The sequence below is a fragment of the Trachurus japonicus genome, chromosome 17 (assembly GCF_045865225.1).
Source record: "Trachurus japonicus isolate A0001 chromosome 17, Traja_1.0".
Classification (NCBI taxonomy): domain Eukaryota; kingdom Metazoa; phylum Chordata; class Actinopteri; order Carangiformes; family Carangidae; genus Trachurus; species Trachurus japonicus.
The window spans coordinates 2,857,731-2,885,070 of NC_140923.1; the positions used below are offsets into that span (position 1 = coordinate 2,857,731).

The 27,340-nt window shown below is 45.8% G+C and overlaps 1 pseudogene across 1 annotated transcript; it reads right to left on the bottom strand.

Annotated features, from left to right (window-relative positions):
- Positions 1-353: 353 nt before the first annotated feature.
- LOC146969732 (uncharacterized) lies at positions 354-26,187 on the bottom strand (annotated as a pseudogene). The gene is made up of 3 exons (XR_015038048.1): positions 26,135-26,187; positions 5,778-5,895; positions 354-4,172 (listed from the first exon to the last, which is right to left on the bottom strand). The product of XR_015038048.1 is annotated as an uncharacterized LOC146969732 (transcript).
- Positions 26,188-27,340: the final 1,153 nt, after the last annotated feature.

Sequence of the window (27,340 nt, forward strand, 5' to 3'; positions counted from 1 at the left end):
GGTTAGTATTTATATTGGATGTTACATTATGTTTATGATCTTGAGACACTGTCAATAGATGTTCCCATTTCATACTTAATTATTACACACATTACAAATATAATTTTACTTTTACACATATTTTTCTAAAATGGAAATTCAATATGCGCATATTTTATATCCGGATATGTGAATAAATGAACAAATACATAAACCTGTTTAATAATCACTGTTCAGTTCCATGTGAACTTTGCCACAGTGAAGTTGTTTAAGAATAAAATCCTGAATTCATTCCATTGGACTTTATCTGGACTAAAATGTAAATGTGCCAGTGTTAGCCAACGGCTAGTTTCATGCAGGAAACAAAACTATTTACCACACAAATCTAAATGGGAACAAAAAGGTGAAATTAAAATATAAAATCACATAGAGTCTTCTCTCATTAGCAGGAATCACTATCATGTTGGTACATAGAAACTAAAACTACTGCTCATCCACCACAGTCACACTGATGAACTGTTTTTGGTGGAGGTTGTTTCACAGGTTCTGGTTTAAGAAGGTTTTCAAGTTAGTTAAACCAACTGGTAAAATCGTTGAATAACCCCTTCACCTTGGACGTCATCTTCTCCAGTATTAACTTCTATTCTCTTCCTCTGCCACCTTCTTCAGAAAAACTGCTCGCTCTCTGACACAGAGCAGCTCTCTGATTCGCTGCTTAAATCCAGGTTTGGCCTCACGTTGCTCTGTCTGGATCAGGAGATCAATGTAATCTGGAGTCGACAACGGATCTGGACAGAGTGCGATCTCTCTCAGACGTTTCAGGCAATTACTTAATTTGTTCATCATTTCTACGACTGTCTTCTGCACCTGCTCATATTCTACTTCCAACTGTTTAATGATTTTCTCTTTGCTCATCTTGCCTCCCAGTGCTACCTCATATTTCTTCTTCAGCTTCTGATACGTCTTCTTCACTGTTTCACGTTTTCTTTGAAATATATATGGCGTGTTGCGGTGGACATTCCACACACACGCTCCTGGACACACTGTGCAGCGTCCTTTTTTCATTACCTTACACTTTTTTTTGTCCTTATCAATTTTTCTGCGACAAGGACTATGGCAGGTGGTGTTGCAAGTGAGGCAGTTGGTGACAATGGTTTTTGGTGGAAGCTCTACCCTTTGCAGAGTTATCTCCACTGTTTCATATTCAAAGTCCTTGTTCTCACTCATGTGGGTGTCATGGTTTTTGAGTGCAGCTTTTGTCATGTTTATTTCCTCCAGTTTTGACAAACTCATTTGTATAATTGGCTGCAAACCTTCAACAGTTGCCTCAAGTTGTTCACGCTCTTGGAGAACCTCCTTGGTCAGGGTCAGACTCTGAGGATCCATGGTGGATAGATGAGTGAAGAATGTCTTCATGCTGACTTTCCCCATTTTCCAGAACATGTGATCAAATTCGTCCTCACCAGCCGTGGCTCCTGTTTTTTTGGCAAAAAGCACAGAGTTGTTGAATTTGAAATTGAGAACAGAGCCATCAGGGTTTGTAGCACATGGGATCTTAGCTTCTTTGATGGCCTCCAGGACTGGAGGTGGTTTACCATCAGCAAACGTGACCAGAGCAACAATGTTACTGGCAATGTCCTTCCCAAAAATGGAGAGTATGGCATCAAAGATGTATTTCTGTGTGTGTGTCAGACGAGCTAATGCTGACTGAACTACAAAACACACTGCATCAACACTGTCAAGTCCACCTTTGACAGAGAAAAACTCTCTGATTTTGTCTGTGATTTTTTTGTCCTGTGCGATTCCTCTTGTGTCTCCATACCCTGGAGTGTCGATGATTGTGAGGGAGTATGGAACTTGGAAACCATCTCTGTGGTTGATCTGATAGGCCGTCACCTCTGAGGTCTGACTGCACGCTTGTGATTTTTGAGTTTCTTCACCTATCAGTTTAAATCTGTAGTTGTCCTCCCAGTCGACTCCTAGGATGTAGTTGATCATGCCGTTGATCAGGGTGGTCTTTCCAGATCCAGTGGCTCCAACAACCATGATGGTTTTGTTTGATGGGTTTTGGGCTGGTGTCCTTCCAAAAACCTTTTTGTTGAACTGACCATCTCCTGCTGGATTCAGATTTAACAGATAGACAGGTGGATCACCTGGGAGGAGAGTGAACTCTGTGTTATCCAGTGGTTCTTTCTTAGTTTTAATCTTGAGCTCTGCTCCAGGTCGACTCCGTCCAACACCAACATCTGTGCGCATCCTGATGGAGTAGACCGTGTTGTGTTTAAGGTTCTTCAGAGTGAAAGTGTTCACCTCCTTCCTGGTGTCTGTGCTCATCCACTGACTGCTGTTCTCCTCCTTGAACTCAATGATGTACCTTCTTACATCACACTTTAGGACAGACGGGGCGCTCCATGTCAGAGTGATGGAGTTTCCTTTCACTTCGGTGTCTTTTACCTGAGTTGGTGGACCAGCTGCTGTGAGGGTCACAGCTGTGCAGATGTTGCTGCTGACAGTGTAGCTGAGTTTGCCCACAGCTGTGACTCTGATCTCATACTCAGTGTTTGGTCTGAGTCCTGACAGAGTCACTTCCTCCTGGTTCTTCTTCAGTGGTTCAGATTCCCACTGAGGGTTTCCTTCCTGTTTGATTCTGTGTTCTACTCTGTACTCTACAGATCCAGGATCTGGTTCAGGTGCTGCTCTAACTGTTATTGTGTCATGTGAACCAGCAGCAGCTGTTGGGGTGGCAGGTTTTGATGGAAGAACAAAGTTGACTGGTTCATCTGATCCATCTTCATATATGTAAATACACGCCCCAGGATGACGTCCATCATATTTTGATGCAGATATGAATCTGGTGTCATCACTGCTGTTCACCATCTTCAGTTCTATGAACAGTTGTAGTTGTCTCCTCATAGTCTGTCTGATATCAACGGTGAGCCAGTCTGAGTCTCTGGTGGTTCGATCAGAGGATTCTCCAGCTGTGTCCATCATTCCTGCTGGTTTCAGGTGATTGGACAGTTTGACCAGGAAACTATCAGGCTGCTCTACTGAGGTAAATGAAAAGCACACAACATTTCTGATGTCTGAATCAAAGAAGAGGTCATCCAGCTCATCATCCATCTTCACATGTAGTTCCTCCAGCTGCTTAAGGTAGGACTTCAGTGTGTCTGATTCCTTCCCCTTGGTTTTCAGCCACTGATCCAGGTCTTTACTGTTGAATGGTGACTTCTCATGTTCCTTGAGGATGTCCTCCAGGACACTTTCCTCTTTCCCACCCCCTCGGATTGAAGGAAGCACTGACCCGAGCTTCTGCACTAAGTCCATCTGGTAGTCTTTGCACATCTGCATCAAATCCTGAACCTTCTTTTCCATGGCAGGAAATGTTGCAGCTGTGGTGTCTCTCAGCAGGTCTCTGCATCTCATCTCTGTCTGGTTCAAACTCTCTATTGTTTCTGAAGAGATTCTGATGAGAGCACTGCTGATGTCTCTTTGGAGTCTTGCTGCTTTTGAATCCAGCTTCACCAGAGGGTAGAGCCACACCCTGAGAGGAACAGCATGTTCTCCATCCTCTCCCAGCATCTTAGGAAGGTCCCTGTAAACACTCACAGCATCACTGAAGGACGTTGGGTTGGAAGGTAACTTGAAGTCTCCATGAAACGTGCAGCTAAACTTTTCTACTGCTGCTTTCTCTTCTTCGTTCATGTTCATGTTGAAAGATGCTTCACAATTTACTGAAAGGAATTTCAGTTTATTGTACATGACTTTTGCCTCCCCCTCCACTTGTTTCTTATCTTCCTCTGATGATGATTCTCTGTCAAACACAAAGTAAGCACCAGCTCCGTACAAGATGGCTGTGACCACATGAGTGGCAGTGTCGTCCTCAAACACATTAGGATGAGCCACCTGTCCACGACCCAGGTGAGCCATCGTTAATGATTCAAACTTTGTTGTTGTTTTGTACTGAAGAGTCATGCGGGCTTGTTTGTCAGATTTCTTTGTGTCTTTGAAGTATTTTGCTGATCCATCCACATTCACCAGTCCTCCCAAGATGCTCAGCTTCAGAGAGCCAGAGATCTGTAATGAATTTGACTTCTCTTCTATTGAATCTGATGTGGTGACATTGAAGTCAGTTTTATTTTGTTGTTGAACACTTCTTTTATTTTTCAGCTGATGTGGAGCCCACAGAGTTACACCTGTTGACACATTAATGACACAATGTTGTGAATTAATAATAATAACAATACATTTTATTTATTATGCATTTTACATTTAAGCAATCTCAAAGTGCTACAGTACAAGCTTAATTTAAAAGGGACACAAGCAGTGACGGCTGGTATCAATGGGCTAGTGGGGCTAAGCCCTCTCTGCATTACACAACAAAAGATGAGGAAAAATATTTTCTAAATAATATACAAAAGATTGTTATAAGTCTTAGTGAAAGCCGAAGTGGCAACAATATTAAATAGTTTCAAAAAAAACACAGGATATATCTAAATCGGCTAATTTTAATCAGCCCGAACTCTCCGAGTCTGCTCTCATTCATTTTCCGACTGTGGATGATTGACAGGTGCCATGTCCCACCCTCGCCATTGACCGACTGTTTGGGCTAACTTCATTCAGCCCACAGGCCGATCGGTTCTGACCAATCAGCAGCGAGCTGACGCAGGGTCAGTGATTGACAGGCGTCATGTCCCGCCCCCTTGGTTTACTTGTCATTGGGGCTAATTTCATTTAGCCCAACACCGCTGTCTTCAGACCAATGACAGGAACCAGAGGAAAAGTTGTGTTGTTGTGGGAGGGAGAAGACAGAAACAGCGGCGCTAGGCGCTAGCATCACAGGTAGCATTACTTTACTGATCTAAACTGTCTTTGCTAACATGAACGAAAGTTTCTAAACTCACTGGGAGCACCAGAAAGGCAGTCGATATGAGCTATAAGCATATTGTAAGTAAATACAGTGTAATTAGCCTACCTAAGCCTGTGCATATTCTCATTTGTCCAGGTCATAGTATCTCAAAGGAGGTTAAATCGAAAGCAACTGGACTTAGTTATTTGTCTAGGAAGACGTTTCACCTCTCATCCAAGAGGCTTCATCAGTTCACGTAGCATCTGACCAGGCTGGGACTGGTCCAACTAACTGGTGTGGAGACCCAGTATTTAACCTCTTGTGTGGGCTTTCACAAGGGTGATGATGTCACTGGTTCCCTTTTGGCACTTGGAGCACAAAAGGGAACAAGTGACATCAACAACAGTGTGTGTGTGTGTGTGTGTGTGTGTGTGTGTGTGAGAGAGAGAGAGAGAGAGAGAGAGAGAGAGAAACTGCGTGTGTGTGTGAGTGAGTGTGTGAGATAACCAGGTGATCCAGTGTGTAGGCCTAGTTAGTTGCTATACTTTTGTGCCAGTCAGATGGGATGTAACTTTTCGCTACTACTGTGTTAACCATTTAATGGGTATAATTTATTTATTAGCCCACCCAACTAATTTCACCACCAGCCGCCACTGGACACAAGTTAATAAAAGTTAAGAAACGACAATGAAAAGTGTACTAAAATTTAGCAGAAAGCTTTCTTGAATAAATTTGTCTTTAGATTTTGTTTAAAAACATAAGTGGTGGGGCCCTCAGGTGGTCTGGGGGGGGGGGGGGCGTTCCACAGCCTTGGAGCTGCAGAGAAAAAGTCGACTTACAACAGGTTGAATGACACCTCTGTCATGGCCTGAGGGGGTCTGTATCGCCTTCACTGGCACTAAGCAGTATGTTAAAATTCACTGAGGCTCTGATCACATCCATCAGGTCCTACCTGGAACAAGAAGGTCCCTCCTGCAGTCATACAGCATGCCAAGCTGGAATGGTCTTCCCAGGGCTGCAGTCTCTATGGTCTCATCACCAGCTGAGACCATGATGTCACTATGTTTCACCTGGAAAATCATTCAATTAATTATCAGTTAAAGGGATAGTTCAACATTTTGGCAAACTGGCCCATTGCCATAATCGCTATAGTCATAGCAGTAGGTTCGTTACCTTTAATTGTTGGTGCAAGCTAAGGCTGAGCAGACAAACAAAGATAACGAACCTACTGCTATGACTAGGGATTATGGCAATGGGCCAATTTGCCAAAATGTTGAACTATCCCTTTAAGTCAATTAAATACTCCTGAGTGCATAAGGTGGAGAAAAAGTCTCTCCAAAAGTCTTTTTGTGGAAATTCAGAAAAATCACAAAAGACATAACTACACACAAACATTTTTGAATGAATCAGTAACACACAATGGGTCTCATTCATGAAATGTGAGCAGCACGGATTTGTGTGTAAACCGTGTGCAGCGAAATTTACATGGATTTCCGCATTCATCAATCTTTTTAGTAGCACTGATCTTTTTGTAGCTACTCACAAAATCTACACCTGCTCCTGACTGTGTCTAGCGCTTGTGTAAATGTAGGAATGCACAGCAATCTAATGATAATAATCTGATAAAGAAACTGAAAAACTTTCATTCCATAAATGTGCAACCGATATGCGATGCAAAGTGTGTATTGCTACATGCTCGGTGGATGCACACTTCATCCTGCGTAATAGTGCAGTCGGCACCGGTTTGGATGGAGCTGTGACAGACGGCTGGTGCTTCTGTAACAATATAACCTGCCTATAACTTCATGTGTTGATACCATGCTCCGCTACAGCTGAGGCTGTGAAGAGCCTCCTCCTCCTGTGGCTGCTGTAGCTCTGTAGTTGTGTTTATTTTATTTATTTATTTTTTCCATGTTTTATGTAGAACTATTCTGGCTTTGCTTCTTAAATGGTTCTTTAAACCAAGGATCTGTAACTTCCCTCCACGCCTTTGATTTACCCTGTGACTGTCCCAGTCACACCACTACTAGAAGAGAATTAAATATTTTTTCTGGACTCCATTTCACCCAAAAGTATTCTCTCTAAATAACGTTTCATGAATGAGACCTAATGTGTTGTTAAATGTAGAGTTGGTACGTTTGTTTGTTGCATTTTGTAAACCAAGGCTGAAATGACCATTTACAGTACATTGGTATTCAGATATGTTTATTGTTTTATGTTTAAAATTATTTATATATTGAAAGAGAGAGATTTGGTCGCCCCCCATTCAAACTGGGTCTCTTGTAAAGGAGGTGCAGGAGTGAGACCTCTGACTGAAATGGAATGAGGAATAAGCTAATACTGTAATCTCTCAGAACAGTTGTGAATTTGTGTGATATCTGAGAATGCCAATCAGGAGCGCACAAACATATGACCATGCCACTTGTTTATTTCCAGAATAATTACATGCATAATTGGTAAACGTGTGGCATAAAACACACAATATATCATATTAATAAGGAAGATATTAATACAGTTCAATGATGCAATCCTTAAACACACATCACTGAAAAACAAAGCATGCTGACAAAGCGCCCAACAACCACGGCCATTTAATCACCGTTATAAAGTTATAGTTCAGTTATAAAGTTATAAATCATCCCAATTGGACGACAAGAAATGAACAATTGACAATGACGATGCCGTCACACTTAAATAAACCAGACGTGCCCATAAGAATAACGATATGAATAAATGAGAATAAATGTCCTCAACAACAAACACAACAACTCGGATACTTAGGTATCAGAGGCAGAAGCTCCCTGTGAGGGAGAGCTGCCTGATCCTGTGTTATGATGATGTTCTAGTTCCACAGTCTCAGTGTCCTTATCTCCGGCATTAAGTATATCCTGCTGACACTGGGGTTTAATCTGGATCTTCCCATGATCTCGCCACTGCCTTAGACAGGTAAAGTCACTTTTCCTGTCTAAACCCAGTTCAAAAGTAAGTCAGCTTTCAGGCCCGTAGCCAGCCTTGTGGAGGGGGGGTTCTTTTTCCCTAAAAAGTGGACTCCCCCCCTCCCAAAAAAAAAAATAAAATAAATAATAATAATAATAATAATACAGGCACACACTTCTTTTTTCCCCCATTACAACTTCACTTTGACATCACATGTTTCTCTTCTCTGTTGTTCTCCATCCATTACCTACTGTTGCTCTCATTAACAACAACATTTTCACCATGTAGGCCGAATTTATTTTTATTTAAAAAAAAAAAAGTCTTAGCTTTTTCATAACAATAATCATAATAATGTTAAATGTAATTAAATGTATCTCTCTCCCTATCTCTCTCTCACTCACTCACACACACACACACACACACACACACACACACACACACACACACACACACACACACACATAGGTACCTGCAAACTGAGGGTCTGGGTCCCCCCAGAAAAAATTTATGATTTTAAGAGGTAAATGAAGCATTCTGGTGTACTCTGAGAAGAATATAATGGGAAGACAACATTCACTTCATGAATAAAACAAACAAACAAACAAACAAACAAACAAAAACATTTGGTAGGCTACTGACTGAGGTTTCTGTCTTTGTAATGGCAAGAATGGCTGGACTGTATGATACTGGTCTAGTGGGGAGCTGTGGCTGGTGAGAAAAAACACTTCTTCTTCACCATGAGCCTCTTTAAGACCACACCACCACCACCACCACCACCACCACTTCTGCCCTGTTCTCATCTGTATGATGGCTGTAGCTACTGTCAGATATAAATGAAAGGAGGCTCCCATTCCCATTTAGGTTGCAGGTATAACACACGCACACATGCACATGCACACACACATAAGCACGCATGCACACACACATAAGCACGCATGCACACACATACGCACGCTATGAGGTGAAATCAAAGTCAAAACAACCGGAAAGACGCACAGTGACGTGTGTGTGCACGCATGGTTACTTTGTTACGCGTGCGTGCGGGCATGCGTTGTTACGCGCAGGTTGTATTTCACGCGTGACAAAAGCTGCGTACGTATGAAGCAGCGTGTGCATGTCTGTCAGTCACTGTTTGACAAATTATGTTACGCGTTCACACGTACGTGCGGTCGCAGATGTTGTTGCTGCGCAGCAGGAAGTTGATCTGCACCGTGCGCACCACTCCGCGTAACTTGACGTGTAATGTAGTTGGCCTTTTCATTTTAGTCAACCAGGGGAGGCAGCAGTGAGCCAGACTTTGCCTGCCGGACGAAATGAAGAAGGACCGGGGAGCGACGTCGCCGCAGCCGCCACTGCCGCTGTGAGCTGCCTGGTCAGCGGGGCGGAGCAGCAGCTTGACCCGGGGATGGCATGTGGACCACGGTCCACAGCGGCTCAGACGCAAGGTGTGGAGAGAGTGGCTCCGGCCGGCCGCTGTGGCCAGCTGGGACACGGATTATTCTCTCTGTCTTCATTGAACAAATAAATCATGTCATGCAACAGCCTATATATCTGTATCTCGTATTGGATCGACTGCACCATCTACTGGATGAAAATGAAAATGCAACACAGAACAAGTAAGTTACACTACGCGTCACGTTACGCGTAGTGGTGCGCACCGGGCAGATCAACTTCCGGCTGCGCAGCAATAGATTCTGCGACCGCATGCACGTGTGAACGCGTAACAACATTAGTCAAACAGTGACAGACAGACGTGCACAATCTGCTTCATACGAACGCAGCTTCTTGTCACGCGTGACACAGTTTGCGCACGTCGTTTCCGCGTACGCGTGATTGCCTGACAAAAATGTTCAATCAGCTTCACGCGAGCGTTAATGCGTGCGTTCGCTGAAAAACGCATGAATGTTACACGTGGTCACTCCGCGTAGTGTGATTACAGGCGTGCAGCAGCCATCACGCGTGAACGGGGGGCCATTATAAGTCAATGAGGAAACTACATTACACGTCAGGCGCTGTCTGCTGCACAGGCGTCAAAGCACGCGGGTGTGACACATCCAGTTGATAGGTGCGCACGTAATATGACATGATTGTACCGGCATGCGCACGCACGCACGCAAACACACACACACACACACACACACACACACACCTGTTGCTGTCTCCCTCTCCTCTGCTCTCTGGACTTGGCTGCCTGGCTGTTCTTTTGGGCTACCAGGTGGACTTAGATTTGAATTCTCACGGACCGGCCGCGTCAGTTCGGTCCGAAAATATGTAGAAATTAATTCGGTCAGGTCGCGCTCCTACTCGGCTTCTTCTCTCTCTCTCTTTTTTTTTTTTTTTCTTTGGTCGGGTTCGAACCAACTTACTGTAATTCAGGGTCCGGGTTTCAACACCCGCGGGTCAGACCGGGTTCGGCTTTTAACTTTCAGGCCCGTTCAGCTTGATGCCAGGAGCAGGACTTTAGAGCAGCATGTCAGTGATGCTGACGCAACACCGCACCGCAGGTTGCAGAGCGTCAACTCGCGCGGCGCCCTACTGTGCCGCATTTGCTTTTCTTTGGGGGGGGACGAATCCTGATCCCCCTTGGCTACGGGCCAGGCTTTTTTTTTACTGTCTTTCATCAACAGTAAAAATGGAGTTAAAGTAAAGTGTTTCTAATAAATAGATTAAATAAGACCTGGGCAAACCCTACTGGTAAATTCCTACATGTTTTAAAAACACTAAAATTATGTTTTTACCTACTGACTGAGGTTCCTATCATTGTAATTGCAAGAATGGCTGAAGTGTGGGGCGGTGCGTGGCGCAATGGGTAGAGCGGCCGCCCCATGTAGAGGCTACAGTCCTCGCCGCAGGCGTCCCCGGTTCGAATCCCGCGTCGGGCAGACCTTTCCTGCGTGTCATTCCCCCTCTCTCTGCCTCCCCATTTCCTGTCTATCTCTACTGTCATCACTATCAAATAAAGGCAAAAAGCCGAAAAATATACTTTAAAAAAAAAAAAAAAGAATGGCTGAAGTGTATGAAACTGAACTCAGAACTGGTCTAGTGTGGAGCTGTGGCTGGAGAGCAAAAACAAAACTCAAATTTTTAATATTTTGGCCTGGACCGGCCAGTGACAATCCTTCCTCTGCTTCACCATGGAGCTCTTCAGGCCACTGTCTTCTTCCACACTTCTGGCCTATTCTCATCTCTATCTTGATGCTGCAGCTACTGTCAGATATCTATATGACAGAAGGCCCACACGTGCTTTGGCTTTACACTGCTGAATAGTTGGAGCAGACATGTCCTGAGATTTTCAGCCTTCTATGATTATAGAATTAGCCTATCTTTTACAGCAGACACACACACACAGAGACACACACACACACAGACATGCACACACACACACACACAGACATGCACACACAGAGACACTCTGCTGTCTCTCTCTGCTCCTCTTTGTTGCTCTCTGGACTGGGCTGCCTAGCTGTTCTTTTGGGCTAAGTGCGCAGTCGGTGCTGGATGATAAGGAAGGTTTAGGATCGCCAGCCCAGTTCTGCACTCGACCAGAGTTCTTCAGCCAGTTTCCTGCTCTACCTGCCTCACATCGACAGAATCCCACGGCCTGAATCTTCCTGCTAAAGAATAATAAATTCTTGCACTGATCTGCTGCCTCTGCCCCTGTCTCTGCCTCCGAGTCCATTTACCTGGTCTTAACAGTATCATCCAGCCAGCATGGACTCTGCAGAGCAGGAGGCAATCAGGCAGGCAGTGACACTCCAGGGTGTGCATTTGGGACATCTCAACACATCCCTGAACGACGTTAGGGATCAACTCAGTCAAATTACTGCTGCCCTGGCTGTTGTTACCGATCGACTTAACACTGTTGTTGCCTTTCAGCCACCTGCTGACCAACAAGCGCCGCTGGCTGCGCCGCAAGCCCCTCCAGTTCTTCCAGCTGCTCCACCCGGCTGGCAACGACCCCCACATTCCACCTCCAGCAAAATACTCAGGTGATCCCAACACATGTCGCCAATTTCTCACCCAGTGCCAGCTAACATTCAATGCTCAGCCTAATCGTTATGCCAGTGAGGCACCTAAAGTGGCCTACCTGGTAAACCTGTTGGAGGGTCCCCCCCTCAGCTTCTACAATGCCCTGTTCGAGCAACGCTCCCCCCTCGCCATGTCTGCTGATGCACTTGCTACTGAGCTTAAGCGGGTGTATGATCATCCCATACGGGGCCAGCAGGCTGGTCTGCAGCTTTCAAGGATCCGCCAAGGGAGACTTCCTGTCCGAGAATTTGAAAGTCAATTCCGAGGATCTGCAGTGGAGTCGGGCTGGAATGAGGCAGCACTTATCACAGCTTTCCAGAACGGGCTCAACCGTGACATCGGAAGGGAGCTAGCAGTCTGGGGTGAGTTCACAACTTTAGATGAGGCCATAAAATCAGCTATTAAAGTAAGTGACCAACTGTCCCTGTGGCGTTCTGAATCAACTGTTTCCCCTACTTACCGTTTTGAGCAGTGAGCATCCCTCGGCCCACGCCGAGAGGTGACAAGTTCCTGTGAGGTCCACCGGGAGATGCCGAAGAGCCCTGAACCCGAGCCCATGCAAGTAGATAGTGTTCACCTGTCCCCTGAAGAGAAGGCCCGCAAAATTTAGGCCCAGTCCTGTTTGTATTGTGGCCAAGCTGGCCATTTCATTGCTAATTGTCCTATCCGTCCAGCAAAAGGTCCGGCTTGGCAGTAGTTGGGGAGATACTGTCGAGCCGTGTAGTCAGCCCTTCTCCCCCAGACCGACCTCAGCTTGAGGCTGCCCTCTTGTTGAGGGGTCAGTCTTTCCCCCTCACAGCACTCATTGACTCAGGGGCCGACGAGAGCCTTATTGACAGCGTTGTTTGACAGCAACTGGGTATCCAGACCGAGCCCCTCGATGTTCCCCTGGAGACCAAGGCCCTCAATGGCATGCTGCTGGCCACAATCAACCGTAAGACAGCCCCGGTAACCATGCATCTATCTGGCAATCATCAGGAGGTAATAGGTTTTCATGTGATTGACTCCCCTCATGTACCTCTGATCCTGGGGTTTCCCTGGTTAAGGCTTCATAATCCTCATTTTGATTGGACCACTGGAAAGATCCGTTCCTGGAGCCCTTTCTGCCATTCTCATTGTCTCCGCTCAGCCCTGACCTCTACTTCTGATCCTCAGCCTGCAGTGGAGCCCCTAGATCTGTCGTCTGTTCCTGAAGCCTATCATGACCTAGCCCCGGTTTTCAGCAAAGAGCAGGCCCTTTCTCTTCCCCCTCACCGGCCCTATGACTGTGCAATTGAGCTCCTGCCTGGAGCTCCACTCCCCAGCAGCAGGCTGTACAACCTCTCCCGTCCAGAGCAACAAACCATGGAGAAGTATATTCAGAAGTCCTTAGCAGCTGGGATCATTCGTCCATCGTCCTCTCCGGTAGGTGCTGGATTTTTCTTTGTGGGGAAAAAGGATGGCACATTAAGACCATGTATTGATTTTAGACGGCTTAACAACATTACTGTCAAAAACAAGTATCCCCTGCCTCTCATTGACTCTGCCTTTGTCCCTCTACAAGGAGCAACCATCTTCACCACACTGGACTTGCGCAACGCCTACCATCTGGTGCGCATAAAGGAGAGTGATGAGTGGAAGACTGCTTTTATTTATTTTATTTATTTATTTGGTTCATTTCGGGCATGTCAATTAGTCATCATCATCACACATCATCTCAATCCAATTAATACAATACACATGACCGAAAGGGAAAGCGGGAGAAGCAAAAGCTTATCTAGTCCCGCCCCCAATACTCACATATTCATTTTTTCTGCATGTTACATTTTTGACATAACATTCTTCCAGTATTTTCAAAATTTAACATTTGACATAACATTTTTTTTTTTTTTTTTTTAACATGACATTTCTCACTTTTTTTTTTTTTTTTTTTTCAACATTTGACATTTTGACAATGTGTTGCAGCATTAGGCAGTATGTAGAGTTGAAGAAATTGAAGTCCAGCTCTAGATAGAGCATAAGGATTACGTGTGTGTCTGCACATGTGTCCAAAAAAATTTTTTTTCCGTCATGAGCAAACAACAGTCTCTTCTTATTGCCAGGCATGTCACAAAAGTCACAAAGTCACAAGATGGTCCAATTGACAGAGAGCAAAGTCTGGTGTGGTCCAATTGACAGAGAGCAAAAGTCCAGTGTACTGATTATTTGTTGGGATGGTGGGATGGTGTGGGAGCCCTTTTTGTGCTAATTCTTCTTTTTACTCATTCTCTGCGGTTTTTGTCGCCATTTCTCTCGATTTCCTCCCGAGTTTTGGCTATGTGAGCTCGCATCAGTGACACATACTCTCGGATTGCAGATATGTCGGACCGTATCCCGACCACAGCACTCCGAGTTGTTGCGTTATCCTCCCTCGCGTCGGTCTGCTCGGTGGCGATCTTTCTCATTTTCCGATACTGCATGTAGGCGCCAAAACCCAGGGCGATCATTCCAATTGTCATGAACGTGAAGATGTACACGTCCTCGACATCCTCCACATCCAGTGGGGCAAGGCAAAGGACTCTCCACTTCTCCCATCCATCCAGCATGTAGCCGGACATGAAGGTTCCGTCCGGGCATCTTGGCTCACCAGAGGCCGCACGCCTTGTTGAGAACACTCTGTCAATCGCATTCAGTGACCAGCTCAGCAACTCCATCGTGGACCAGTTGATTGGCGTTGGTGTGTCGATTAGCAGTTAGTTGAGTTCTTCACTTGACTGATTTCTCAAAATTAAATCACAGTTGCATTTGTGCCCCAATTTATCATCACCCTGTTGATACTCATTATAATAACATACTACGTACTATAATAACATACTACGTACAAACTGACATTGGCCTCTGGCCACACAAGTTTCTCTGGTTCATCACATTGTTTTGGGAACACAATGATTTTTGTTATTTCCCCTTGTAGTCTCGATACTGTGTCTGCCGTTAGCCTCTCTGACCTTTATCAGCTCTCATGTATCATTCTGTACCGGTCAATCGTTGAGTTTACATACTTTTTCTTGAAGACGTTAAATGTTGGTAATTTTTTGACTTCATCCTCTAGCACATTCCATAGTTTGACGCCTGCGACCGATAAGGAAAAGGATCTTAGTGTGGTTCGTACCCTCCTCAGCTTAAAGATGTTTTCCCCTCTAAGATTGTGTCTCCCTTCTCTGTTCATGAATAGCTTTTGCAGGTTGAGGGGGAGGCTGTTGTTGGCAGCTTTGTACATCATTTGCATGGTGCGATAGTTTATTAAATCACATAGTTTGAGAATATTAGATTTAATAAATAACTGATTTGTGTGTGCCCTATAATTGGCATAATGATCCTCAGTGCTCTTTTTTGGAGTATTAACAATGGATGGGTGGAGCCTTTGTATGTGTGTCCCCACACCTCTGCACAGTACTGTAGGTGTGGAGAGACTAGTGCATAGTACAACATATGGAGGGCTTTTTGATTTATTATTTTTTGTGCTTTCCATATTATGGATACACTTCTGGCCAACTTGCTTTTTAAAGTTCTTATGTGTGGCTTCCAGCTTAACATATCAATAGTCACACCAGTACTTTATTCTCACTAACCCTTTCAATATTCACTCCATTTACTTGGATGTTAATACTGTTGCTGAGGCCTTTTTCCCCAAATAGCATGTATTTTGTTTTCTCTAAATTTAGTGATAGTTTGTTTATGTTAAACCACACATGGAGCTTGGCCATTTCGTGGTTAACCGTTTCCACGAGTTGGATCAAGTTACTCCCAGAATTAGTTTCAGAATGTTTGACACTTTACATATGTCATTTATATATAGTATAAACAGCTTCGGACCTAGAACTGAGCCCTGCGGGACCCCACAGACTATGTCTGGGCAAGTGGATGAGTAATCATCTATTTTAACATATTGGGATATTTTGTCTAAGTAGCTCTTGACCCACTTCAGTACTATGCCTCTAATGCCATATCTTTCCAGTTTAGATATTAAGATATCATGGTTAATGGTGTCGAAGGCTTTTTTCAGGTCTATGAAAATTCCTATTGAGTGAAGCTTTCAATACACCTTTGGGTCATTTCGAGTATCTTGTTATGCCCTTTGGATTGTGCAATGCTCCTGCAGTCTTCCAGGCCCTGGTGAATGATGTGCTTCGTGACATGCTTGGTCGGTTTGTGTTTGTCTATATAGATGACATTTTGATTTACTCTCGCTCTCTCCAGGAACACCAAGAGCATGTCCACTCAGTCCTGCAGCGCCTCCTGGAGAACAAGCTGTTCGTCAAAGCCGAGAAATGTGAGTTTCATGCCACCTCTACCTCCTTTCTCGACTACATTGTCTCACAGGGAGAACTCAGAATGGATCCAGCCAAGGTTTCAAGAAGCTGCAGGGCTTCAACGGCTTTGCCAACTTCTATCGGAGGTTTGTGAAGAATTACAGCAGCATAGCTGCCCCCCTAACTGCACTCACCTCTCCATCTGTTCCGTTCCACTGGACCCCTGAAGCCGAGGCGGCCTTCTTGGAGCTCAAGCGCCAGTTCACCTCTTCGCCCATCCTAATCCATCCTGACCGGTCGCTGCAGTTTATTGTGGAGGTGGACGCATCCAACACAGGGGTAGGTGCTGTCCTTTCTCAACGCTCACCCAAGGATAATAAGTTGCATCCTTGTGCCTTTTTCTCCCATAAACTTAGTCCTTAGAACTATGATGTTGGTAACCGGGAGCTGCTGGCAGTGGTTCTGGCGTTGGAGGAATGGCGGCACTGGCTGGAGGGCGTGGAACATCCTTTCATAGTGTGGACCGACCATAGGAACCTCTCATACATCCAGACGGCCAAGCGTCTGAATGCTCGTCAAGCGAGGTGGGCCTTATTCCTAGAGAGATTCAATTTCATCATGACTTACCGTCCAGGTTCCCGGAATGTGAAGCCGGATGCCCTGTCCCGCCAGTTCTCTGCAGAGGAGGAGCCTGCCACACCGGAACCCATTGTGTCTCCATCTCGTATCATAGCCTCTCTCACCTGGGAGATAGAAGCCAAGGTCCGCCAGGCCCAGACCACTCAACCTGATCCAGGTAATGGACCACCTAATTGTCTCTTTGTCCCAGATCCTGTCCGTTCTCAGGTACTGCAGTGGGCCCACTCCTCCCACCTTACCTGTCACCCTGGGTCTCACCGCACCATCTCGTTCCTAAAGAGGCGCTTCTGGTGGCCCACTATGGATGCAGACACCCGGTCATTTGTGGCAGCCTGTTCCATCTGTTTACCTCCCAGGTTTGGAAGGCTTTCTGTACATCCATCGGGGCGACAGCCAGTTTGTCTTCGGGATACCATCCACAGTCCAATGGCCAGACGGAGCGGGCAAATCAGGAGATGGAGGCTGCTCTTCGCTGCGTTTCAGCAGCGGACCCATTGTCCTGGAGTACTCGGCTGTCTTGGGTAGAGTATGCCCACAACATGCTCCCCAATGCCTCGTCTGGTATGTCTCCCTTCCTCTTTTCTCTCGGCTATGAGCCCCCTTTGTTTCCAGATCAGGAGGAAGAGGTCTCAGTCCCATCTGTTCAGGCCCATATGCGTCGTTGCCGTAGCACTTGGAAGCGTGCTCGTGCTGCCCTGCTACGTGCTTCAGCCAAGACCCAGGCGCAAGCAAACCGACGGCGTGCTCCAGCTCCCAGTTATGCCCCGGGTCAGAAGGTGTGGCTTCGCTCCAAGGACTTGCCTCTCCAAGTGGAGTCTCGGAAGCTGGCTCCCCAGTATGTTGGGCCTTTTGAAATTGAGACTGTAATTAACCCCTGTGCTGTCCGTCTGAAGCTCCCAGCCTCCTTACGTAGGATACATCCTACGTTTCACGTGTCCCAGCTGAAGCCGGTTCATTCCAGTCCTCTCTCTCCTCCTGATGCTGCCCCCCCTCCCGCCCGCATGGTGGATGGTGGTCCCGTCCATACGGTGCGGCGCATCCTGGACGTTCGCCGCCAGGGGCGTGGCTTCCGTTACCTGGTGGACTGGGAGGGCTATGGCCCTGAGGAGCGCTGCTGGGTTCCCAGAATCTTCCTGCTAAAGAATAATAAATTCTTGCACTGATCTGCTGCCTCTGCCTCTGTCTCTGCCTCCGAGTCCATTTACCCGGTCTTAACAGGGAAAGTAACCTGCGTTCATAGCCTGCCCTCCCGAGAAGAAGTGTGTCCTCCCTGATTCTGTTTCCTGTGTTGATTCCGCGATCTGTCAGATGGACGTAGAAGATAATGGATATTAGGAAATTTTTCTCAGCGGCGGCGCAACGACCAACCAGCAATGCCAACGCCGGAACAGATGTTTCAGGTCTGTGAATTTTTAGATTAACACTAGGTGTCTGACACTTTACTGACAGATAACAGTTAGCACACGCAATTAAAGTGAATACAACAACATAAACGCTACATGATAAAAATCTAAATTGAAGGGTAAAGTGGATAAAATATAACCACATGAGTCACTGACTGTGTGTGTGTGCGCGCATGTGTGTGTGTTTGCGCGTGCGTGTGCGTGTGTGTATTTTGCCATTCAGATCAGCTGCCATCCACTTCAGCTGCATCAGCATCAGCCAGTCCTCCAGATGCTGTTTCAGGTTTGTAAAATAAATAATGTTCTTCTATGTATTTCTATTTTAATGGTTCTAGACTAGTGCTGCTCTCTATGAAAAGTGAAAACCATTTCAAGAAATTAGTGGTGAGTTAGAGGTTAGCTAAATTTGTCCCTTTCACTGTAATTTGACATGTGAAAAGGATTTTTGTTTTGTTTTACGCAGATAAGTCAGCTACATGCAGGGATGAGCAGCAAGGGACAGCACAGCAACAAGAGAGAGCAGGTGTACTGCCTCCTATTGATTTAGGGACAAAAGAAAGTGGCCCAAAGCAGGTGCCCCTCTCCCAGTACCCGTTCAGCCAATTTGGTATCCAGCAGAGGGCATTTAACAAGAGTTGGTTTGAGGAATTTTGTTTTGGTTTGAGGAAGACTCTGCATTTTGTTTCCCTTGTCATCAATTTGGAAGGCAGCATGTCCGTACCAACAAGGATGCTCTAATCCGAAGCTCTGGATTTTCTAACTGGAAAGGAGCTCTGAATTCATTCCGTGAACACGAGAAATCTGAGCTCCACAAGATGAGTATGGGCTGCTGGCAGAGTTATAAGGAAGGACACACAAACCTACGGGGATGTGGTCGAGCAGCTCCATACTGCAAATGCAGAGGATATATTAGACAGATGCTGCTACCTCCAGCGCATTGTAGCTGTCACTACTTTTCTGGGAAAACAAGGCATCGCATTCCGTGGCCATAACGAACAAGAAGACAGCCGTAACTCAGGCAATTTCCTCGAATGCATGAAGCTTCTTACACAATTCGACCCATTTCTGCAAAAATATGTACCACAAAAAAATACTACATACCTTTCACATTCATCACAAAATGAAATGATATCCAGCATTGCACAAGAAATAACTATACATGTCACCAAGCAAGTTACATCCTCCAAAATGTATTCTGTGATGGCAGATGAAGCCCGAGATGGCCACACACAGCAGCTGGGAGTATGTGTCCGTTTTGTCACTGAAGAGGGTACCCCAAGGGAGGCTTTTCTTGGTCTATACAAGCTGGACAAGTTTGATGCAAAATCCATTGCAGATGGTATAGAGGCGGTGCTTCATTCCCACAACTTAGAGGGCCTCATGTGCGTTGCTCAAACGTACGATGGAGCAGCAGTAATGAGTGGAGCAGTGGGAGGGGTCCAGGCCCGCTTCAGAGAGCGACACCCAGAAGCAGTTTATGTGCACTGTTATGCACATGAGCTGAACCTGGTTCTGTCCCACTCATGTAGAGCCAGAAGCCAGATACCAGAAGCTGCAGCATGCTTTGACCTGCTTGAAAATCTTTACACGTTCTTCAGCAACTCCCTTGTCAACCACAACAAGTTCACAGAAGTCCAAAACCAACTTGGACTGAAGACATCTGAACTTGTGCAGCTCTCCACAACTAGATGGGCAAGCCAGGTGAGGTCTGTCAAAGCTGTCATGAGCAACCTCCCTGCAATTCTTACATGTCTCCGAACCATGAAGACAGCCATGGCCCAGGGAATCCTGTCAAAGCTCTGCAAACTGAAGACCATCTACATGCTAGTGGTGTTTTCCAAAGTCCTAGGGATAACTGAAGGGCTCCATCGTTACCTGCAGGGAGAAAATGTGGACTTGGCGCAGTATAAGACGGCAATAACTGAAACCTTGGCAGATCTCCGCACGGACTCTGGGGCTGAAGACATGTTTAAGAGTGCCATGACTTTATGTGAGGAAAACGACATCCAGCTCCCTGCTGGTTCCTGGCACAAACAAAAACGACTGGATGATTTCGTGGTGGGGTCAGCCTGTGGGGCAACTTCTAATCCGACCACCTCAGGTGATTTCAGGCATCATCTTTTTTATCCATGTCTTGACAGGATGTTGCAGGAGCTTAATCACCGTTTTTCAGATGTAGGGGAAGAACTCATGTCAGGCATTCAAGCCTGCAACCCAACTTCTCCGACCTTTCTCTCTAAAGATGCCCTCCAAAACCTTGCTACCCATTACAAGATCCCACTGAAGTCAGAAGAGCTTATGGTAGCTACAAATTTCATCAAGAGGAAGCTTGAGAAGGAGAAAGGGAAACAAGTCTCCAGTGTGAAAGAGAAAGACCCTGACATAGCCACTGTGTTCCACATGCTTGATGAGGACATGTTTCCAACCCTGAAAGCTGTCCTCCATGTGGCCCTGACAATTCCTGTAAGCAGCTGTAGCTGTGAACGGTCCTTCAGTGCATTACGTCGTTTGCACACATGGCTAAGGAGCACTATGGGCCAAGACAGGCTTAATGACCTTGCTATCATATCCATCGAAAAGGACAACCTGGATGCCATAACCCCAGACAATGTTATTGACAGATTTGCCCAATTGAAACCACGTCGGCACAGCCTCATTTTGCCACCACCACCACAAGAAAAGTAGAAAAAAAGCTTTAGTTGGGAGAGAGGGGTTGGGGGGTAGGATAGTGGATAGTGAAGCAGGGTTAGGGCTTCTGAACACAAGAAATGAAACTGAGTTTAGAGCAGAGTCATATTGAAGGTATCAAACTAATGCTGGAAAGGAAAGGAGTGGACAGAGAAGCAAAAATTACTATTCAACACAAGAGGAACTCTTCCTCCTCGTCCTTCTCCTTTTCTTCCATCTCTTGTGTTGAATAGTCATTTTTGCTTCTTTCCTTTCCAGCATTAGTTTGATATCTTCAGTACAAGACTCTGCTCTAAACTCAGTTTCATCTCTTGTGTTATGTGTTCTCAGTTTCTCTTCAAGAGATGAAACTGAGTTTAGAGCAGAGTCTTGTACTGAAGATATCAAACTAATGCTGGAAAGGAAAGGAGTGGACAGTGAAGCAAAAATGACTATTCAACACAACTTACCGTAGTCATTTTTGCTTCACCTTCAAGGCGAAGGACGAGGAAGAAGAAGAAGGGTGGGAAAAGGAGGAGGAGGAGGAATAGAAAGAGAAGGAGGAGGAATGAGGAAAAGAGGAGGAAGGAAGAAAAGGAGAAGGAAGAAGAAGGGGGAAAAGGAGGAGGCTGAGTAAGAGGAGGAGGAGGAAGAGAAAGAGCAGGAGGGGGAGGAAGAGAAGGAGGAAAAGAAAGAAGAAGGAGAGGGAGAAAGAAAAGGAGAATGAGAAGGAGGAAGAAGGGGAAAAGACCAGGAAGGAGGAAGGAAGAAAAGGAGGGAGAAAGGGAAGAGGAGGAGGAGGAAGGAGGAAAAGAAAGGAGAGGGAGGAGGAGGGAGAAAAGGAGGAAGAGAAGGAGGGGGAGAAAGACAAGGAGGAGGACAGAGGAAAAGAAAGAAGAAGGAGGAAGAGGAGGAAAAGAAAAAAGAAGATGGAAGGAGGAAGAGAAGGAGGAGGAAGGGGAGCAAAGCCCTGGCACTACTGTTATTGTGTGGATTTTTTCTTCCTTATTATTCTTCGTCCTCTTCCGGACTATTTTCGATTCGCTACTAGTTTTTCAGAATTTGTAAGACAAACTTGTTATCTCTCATGTCATGTGCTCAAAATATCAGAGAGACTTACACAATTTACAGAATCAGCCTCTGAGTGCGGCCACGTCTGTCTCTGCTCCTCATTGACTCCAATACAAATATTTTCTGAGAGAAGCAGAACGGACCGATGTTTTAAAACTGCCAGCGTCTCCAAAATATTTACTGTAGAAACACCAAATCGTACCACATTTTTCAGGAAGTCCTTAGAGCAACGTTGATCTGTGTTTTGTTCTGATAGGAGTTACCGTTTTCTCACCCTAAGCCTAAATGTGAGACCGGTGCAGAGGCAGAAAATGGCTCTTTTTCTCCACGTTTCTGTCTGTCTCAGCCTGCGGGGGCCCCTATCGCCGTGGTAACCTCTTTGATCCTCAGGCCAGAGCTCGTTAACTTCATAAACAATCCACCTGGCACTCGTTTAAATGTTTATAAACACAGACACAGCTAAATCAGACTGACACAGGTTGCAGCTCATAACACGCACACACACACACACACACACACACACACACACACACACACACACACACACACACACACAGACTCTAGAACCAGCTTCATGTGATTACAGTTACACACACACACACACACACACACACACACACACACACACACACACACACACACACACACACACACACACACACAGGTACATACAAATGCACTCCTCTCCCACACTCTAACACACACAGGTAACTTCATGTGATTATACACACACACACACACACACACACACACACACACACACACACACACACACACACACAGTTAACCTAATGTCATCACCTAATGTAATCAGCTCTGTCTTGACCTCAAGATCGTGGGTTTGATTCCCATGTTGACAGAGATGGCAAAACCGGCAGTAGCCCCGTGGGCCATTCAAAATTTCCCCAGAGGAAATTTTCTAGTTTTTGCTTCACTGTCCACTTCTTTCCTTTCCAGCATTAGTTTGATATCTTCAGTACAAGACTCTGCTCTAAACTCAGTTTCATCTCTTGTTATGTGTTCTCAGTTTCTCTTTCTTGAAGAGAAACTGAGAACACATAACACAAGAGATAGACAGATAGAGTCAAACTGAAGATATCAAACAAATGCTGGAAAGGAAAGGAGTGGACAGAGAAGCAAAAATGACTATTCAACACAAGAGATGAAACTGTTTAGAGCAGACAGAATCATATTGAAGATATCAAACTAATGCTGGAAAGGAAAGGAGTGGACAGAGAAGCAAAAAGGAGTTTAGAAGAGAGGAGTGAAGAACAGAGCAAGACAGCAGAGGTGCCAGGCAGCATTAATGTAAGATAATAAAACAAACTTCTTGTTCGTTTGTTTTTCAGTTCTGAAGTTTCTGAGATGTCAATCAGGATTACATGCACTGCAAGATTTTAATGTAATGCTTATGATCAGTTTTAACACCTTTTTATCTTTTCTTTTTTCAGCGGATGCAACACACTATTCGTGGATCCTTCAGGACAGCACCTTTGTCTAGATAAAGTATGTATGTAATGTGTTTTCTGAATTAGCAATAAAAAATTAAGTTAAAAAAAGAACTTTGTGCATACATCTTTTCTCCCTCTGGGCTAAGCCTCGGATCTCCCATAATCCTAGATCCGCCCCTGAGTGCGCATGGATGGTCCAACTCGACCGGTGTGGACCATAGACTGTAAGGTGTGGACGCGCTGGTTCAAAAATATGAGTCTTTTTTTTTTTTTTTTTCCAACAACCGCGGGTCGGCCCGTTACAGGCTTGAGGTGCTGCGGTGATGATGGGGTAGTAGGCTTTGGGCTGTGTGCATCAGAGAGTTGAGATCCTACAGGACGAGCACCTGCGGTCATTGTCGCTAATAAAGATAGGACTAAGAGAGAGTTGGCCACTCCGAGGTAAAAACCAAAACCCAAATAAAATTAACAGCTTCCAGTCCAGGGGGGGCACAGCTGACTCCGTGGGCGGGCACGGCCCGCCCAGGCCCGCCCTTGCCGCCGGGACTGCAGCGACGCCAGAGGCCGAACCTCTCCCAGGAGGAAACAGCTGTTTTGGTCCGGAGGTCCGAGCTCAGAGTGCCCGAGGTTACTATCGTTAATCAGGTTTTGACCTGATACAGTAAGAACAGTTGCGCAGTGTAAAAATAAAAAATAAACACACACGCACACTTTCCACTAACAAAGGCACTCACACTCACACACTTGCACTCCCACTAATAAATTAAAGGAGCTTGAGGCAAGATCGAGGAATAAAACTCACTAGCGATACAACGGCCGTAGCGGCCGTCAGAGTTACTGCAACCATATCAGCCAAGCTGGTGCGGGAGGGCGCATCAACTCTCCACAGCAGCAGCTGATGCTGTGACAGTGACACTGTGGCTGAATTGGAAACGACGTAACGTTACTATACCAGTGTTTTCCATTAATCAGCCGCCACAGTTTGGTTTGTGTCCACCGCAGCAGTCTCTCACAGAAAAAAGAACAGCTTTCACTATCTCTCATCTCTGCCAGTCAGCCCCTCTCCCTGCTGTCTCACGACACAGAGCAGACACACACACACACACACACACACACACACACGTAGGCTACACACACCGCGCCTGGCTGTTAATAAACAGTAAATGCGCCGTGCCGCGCTCATTGTACAGTGCTCAATTTACCGTGACACCGGGAGGTTGACCGCCCGGGCATCAGGTCAGCACCGGCCACCGCCGCCTCTGTGAGCCGCTGGTGCCGCTCGGCTGCTCTAGTGGCTCTGCACTCCTCCCAACACGTCGGAGAATTTCCTTACAGGCGTTGTTTGGATAAACTGACCACGGATGAATCAATCGGCTCATTGTAAAACTATTTATTTATTTATTGAAGTAGCCTAAATATGGTGATTTTTGTACGTACAGAGCCCCAAGGCTGCGCTGCTCACAGACACCTGAAGCTTCACTTTTCATTCAAATGAACTAATCCGACTGCCACAGTGCCACTGTTAGATTTCATCCAGCATTTATCTCCTAAAAACAATTAAACCAGCCGGCAGAAAACCTCTAAAAACCTGTGGGGAAGTTACTCGGCTGGTTTTCTTCCCTGGGAGGAGGACAGCTGCTGCCCGGCCGATGAGCTCAGCTCCCCGGCTGCAGCCTCTGTGACGAGCCGCTGCTGCTGCTGCTGCTGCGTGTGTGTGGCTCTGCACTCCTCCGAAAAATGTCGGAGCAAATCTAGTACTTACAGATGTTATTTGGATAAACTGACAACAGATTGGGAATCTAAACCGTCACTTTCTCGCATGAAAAAATATTAAAATGTAAGAAAGTGACGTTACTTCTCTACTCGCTGCTCACATGACTGTTCAGGCTGCAAGACATCCGCCGACCGCTGGTCGCAAGCGGAGGAAAGCCGAAGCTGTCGAGGACGCGCATGCAGCGTCATTTGACGTCACATCCGCGGACAGCGTGGGAAATTCGGACCCAGAATTGCAGCGCATTATGCAGCACACAGCCTGTTCAAGGCAACGGAGAGATACGCGAGTGGGCTCATTCTTTTTGGTTTTTAACGCTTCATCGCCCATTAGCAGTAAAAAACTTAAAACGCATGTGAATTTCTTGCCTCATGAACCTTTAATAAGTAAGTAAATAAATAAATAAAGCGGATCATCACAACAGCACAGTGTTTAGTCTCAACACGGCAGCAACATGCAGTCACTCACAGTCTGCAAAATGTGCCTGGAACTGTGGGAACCTGCCTGTGAGGTCTTGGTGACGTGTGCGCACTGCACGCCAGTCAGCCAATCTACCACTGTGCCGGCTGCACTTCGCCTTGTGCCAAGAGTAGACCTGGTTTGAGTTGGCGGGCTTTCAGCGCACTCACCGCCACACCCATCTCGGCGCAACGCGGTCTAGCAAACTAGCCGAAGAACGCCCCTTGGCTGTGATATAATGAGTGTATACCACGGCCTGTCGTGATGTATTACATATAACACTACTGCAACAAACCACAGCAAAATTTACAATGGAATGAAGTTTTGACAGCGAGTAGTGCCAGGGTCATTATTACAGCTACATAAAAAGGGCCACGGAATCTCAACCTGTCTGTCCACCTATCCATCATTTTTGTTGCTGTTGTTTCTTTGTAGTTGAGGTACACACAGTCTTACTGCATCATCTTCACAGCCTCGTATCTGTCCACCACAAATGTCACCACTTGCCCACCCACCCATGTTTTCAACGTTTTTCCTCACCTCATAGACCTGAGCTGACTTTTCTGTCTCACCTCCCTGTTCCCCACAAACTATGTTGTCTTCACCTTCCTCACCTGTTTGTGTCTTGCTTCCTGGTCCTTGTCCACCATCATCTCTTTTCTCCTTCCACATGATGCTGAGTTCCCCATTTCTGATGGAAAACAAAAAGACCTCAATCATTTCATGAGAAGACATTCCTGTGACATTGTCTTATTATCTGCATTTTCACAGGTGATTACTTATTGAGAAAGATGTAAACTGAGGTTTGACACTGAAACAAGCACAGACAGAGTGGAACTAACGACTCAGTGAGTTCAGGTACTTACCAGAGATCAGGCTCAGAAACAGAGGCCGGTCTCTGTTCTACAGCTTCTGTATATAGTCTGCACTCACACGCACACGCACGCACACACACACACACACACACACACACACACACACAAAAAGACACATGGACATTGTGGACTGTAAGTCCATGGTCCTATGTGTCAAGTTATGTAATCATTAATAAAGTTAGAGATATTTGGCTTCAGATCACACCACCTTCTTGTTTTATAGTGTCAACTAACATTCCTCATTTACTGCTGTCGTTTGAACTGCTTGAACCATTTGAAGAATAGTGGGCCCACTATCCGACAGACGTCAGGTTAAAGATTTTATTAGCAGGAACAAAAACAGGGGACGACTTGAAGCAGAGTAGATAACTGAGGCTTGAAACGCAGGGCTGAGCGCGACAGGGCAGAGCAGGAGGCAAGAGTAGACTGAAACAGATATATGCACAGATAAACTCCTCTGTTGCTCACCCTGAGCTTTCTCGAAGTTTTCCCTGTTAAAAAGGGTTTTCTATGGAGTTTTTCCTCAGTGGATGTGAGGGAGAGACAAACTGTTTGTAAAAACAGGCTATACAAATAAAATTGCCCTGCCTTGCCTACTACTGTAGAGTTGGCTCAAAAAATGAAAAATCAAACATGTTTGAATTGCTGCGGCTGAAGTCAGGCGGTGTTTGTTCACCTCACACACTTGCTGTTTTGAAGCTGTATCCCATAACACACTGAGAAATTTCTGCACCAACTTGCTATGCAGACTGTCACTCTACCCAACCAGAGCTGACTGGTGCAGACTAGACCTGACTGTGAATCGTGGGTAGAATTGGTCAAGAAATCGTGGAGTGTGTCCCCAGCTTTATATATGTAACACTTTGAATCTCCCTTGGGTTAAATAATCAACACGTAAATAAGTTTCTCATTGTCTTAGTGCAAACATGAAAGTGACAATAAAGC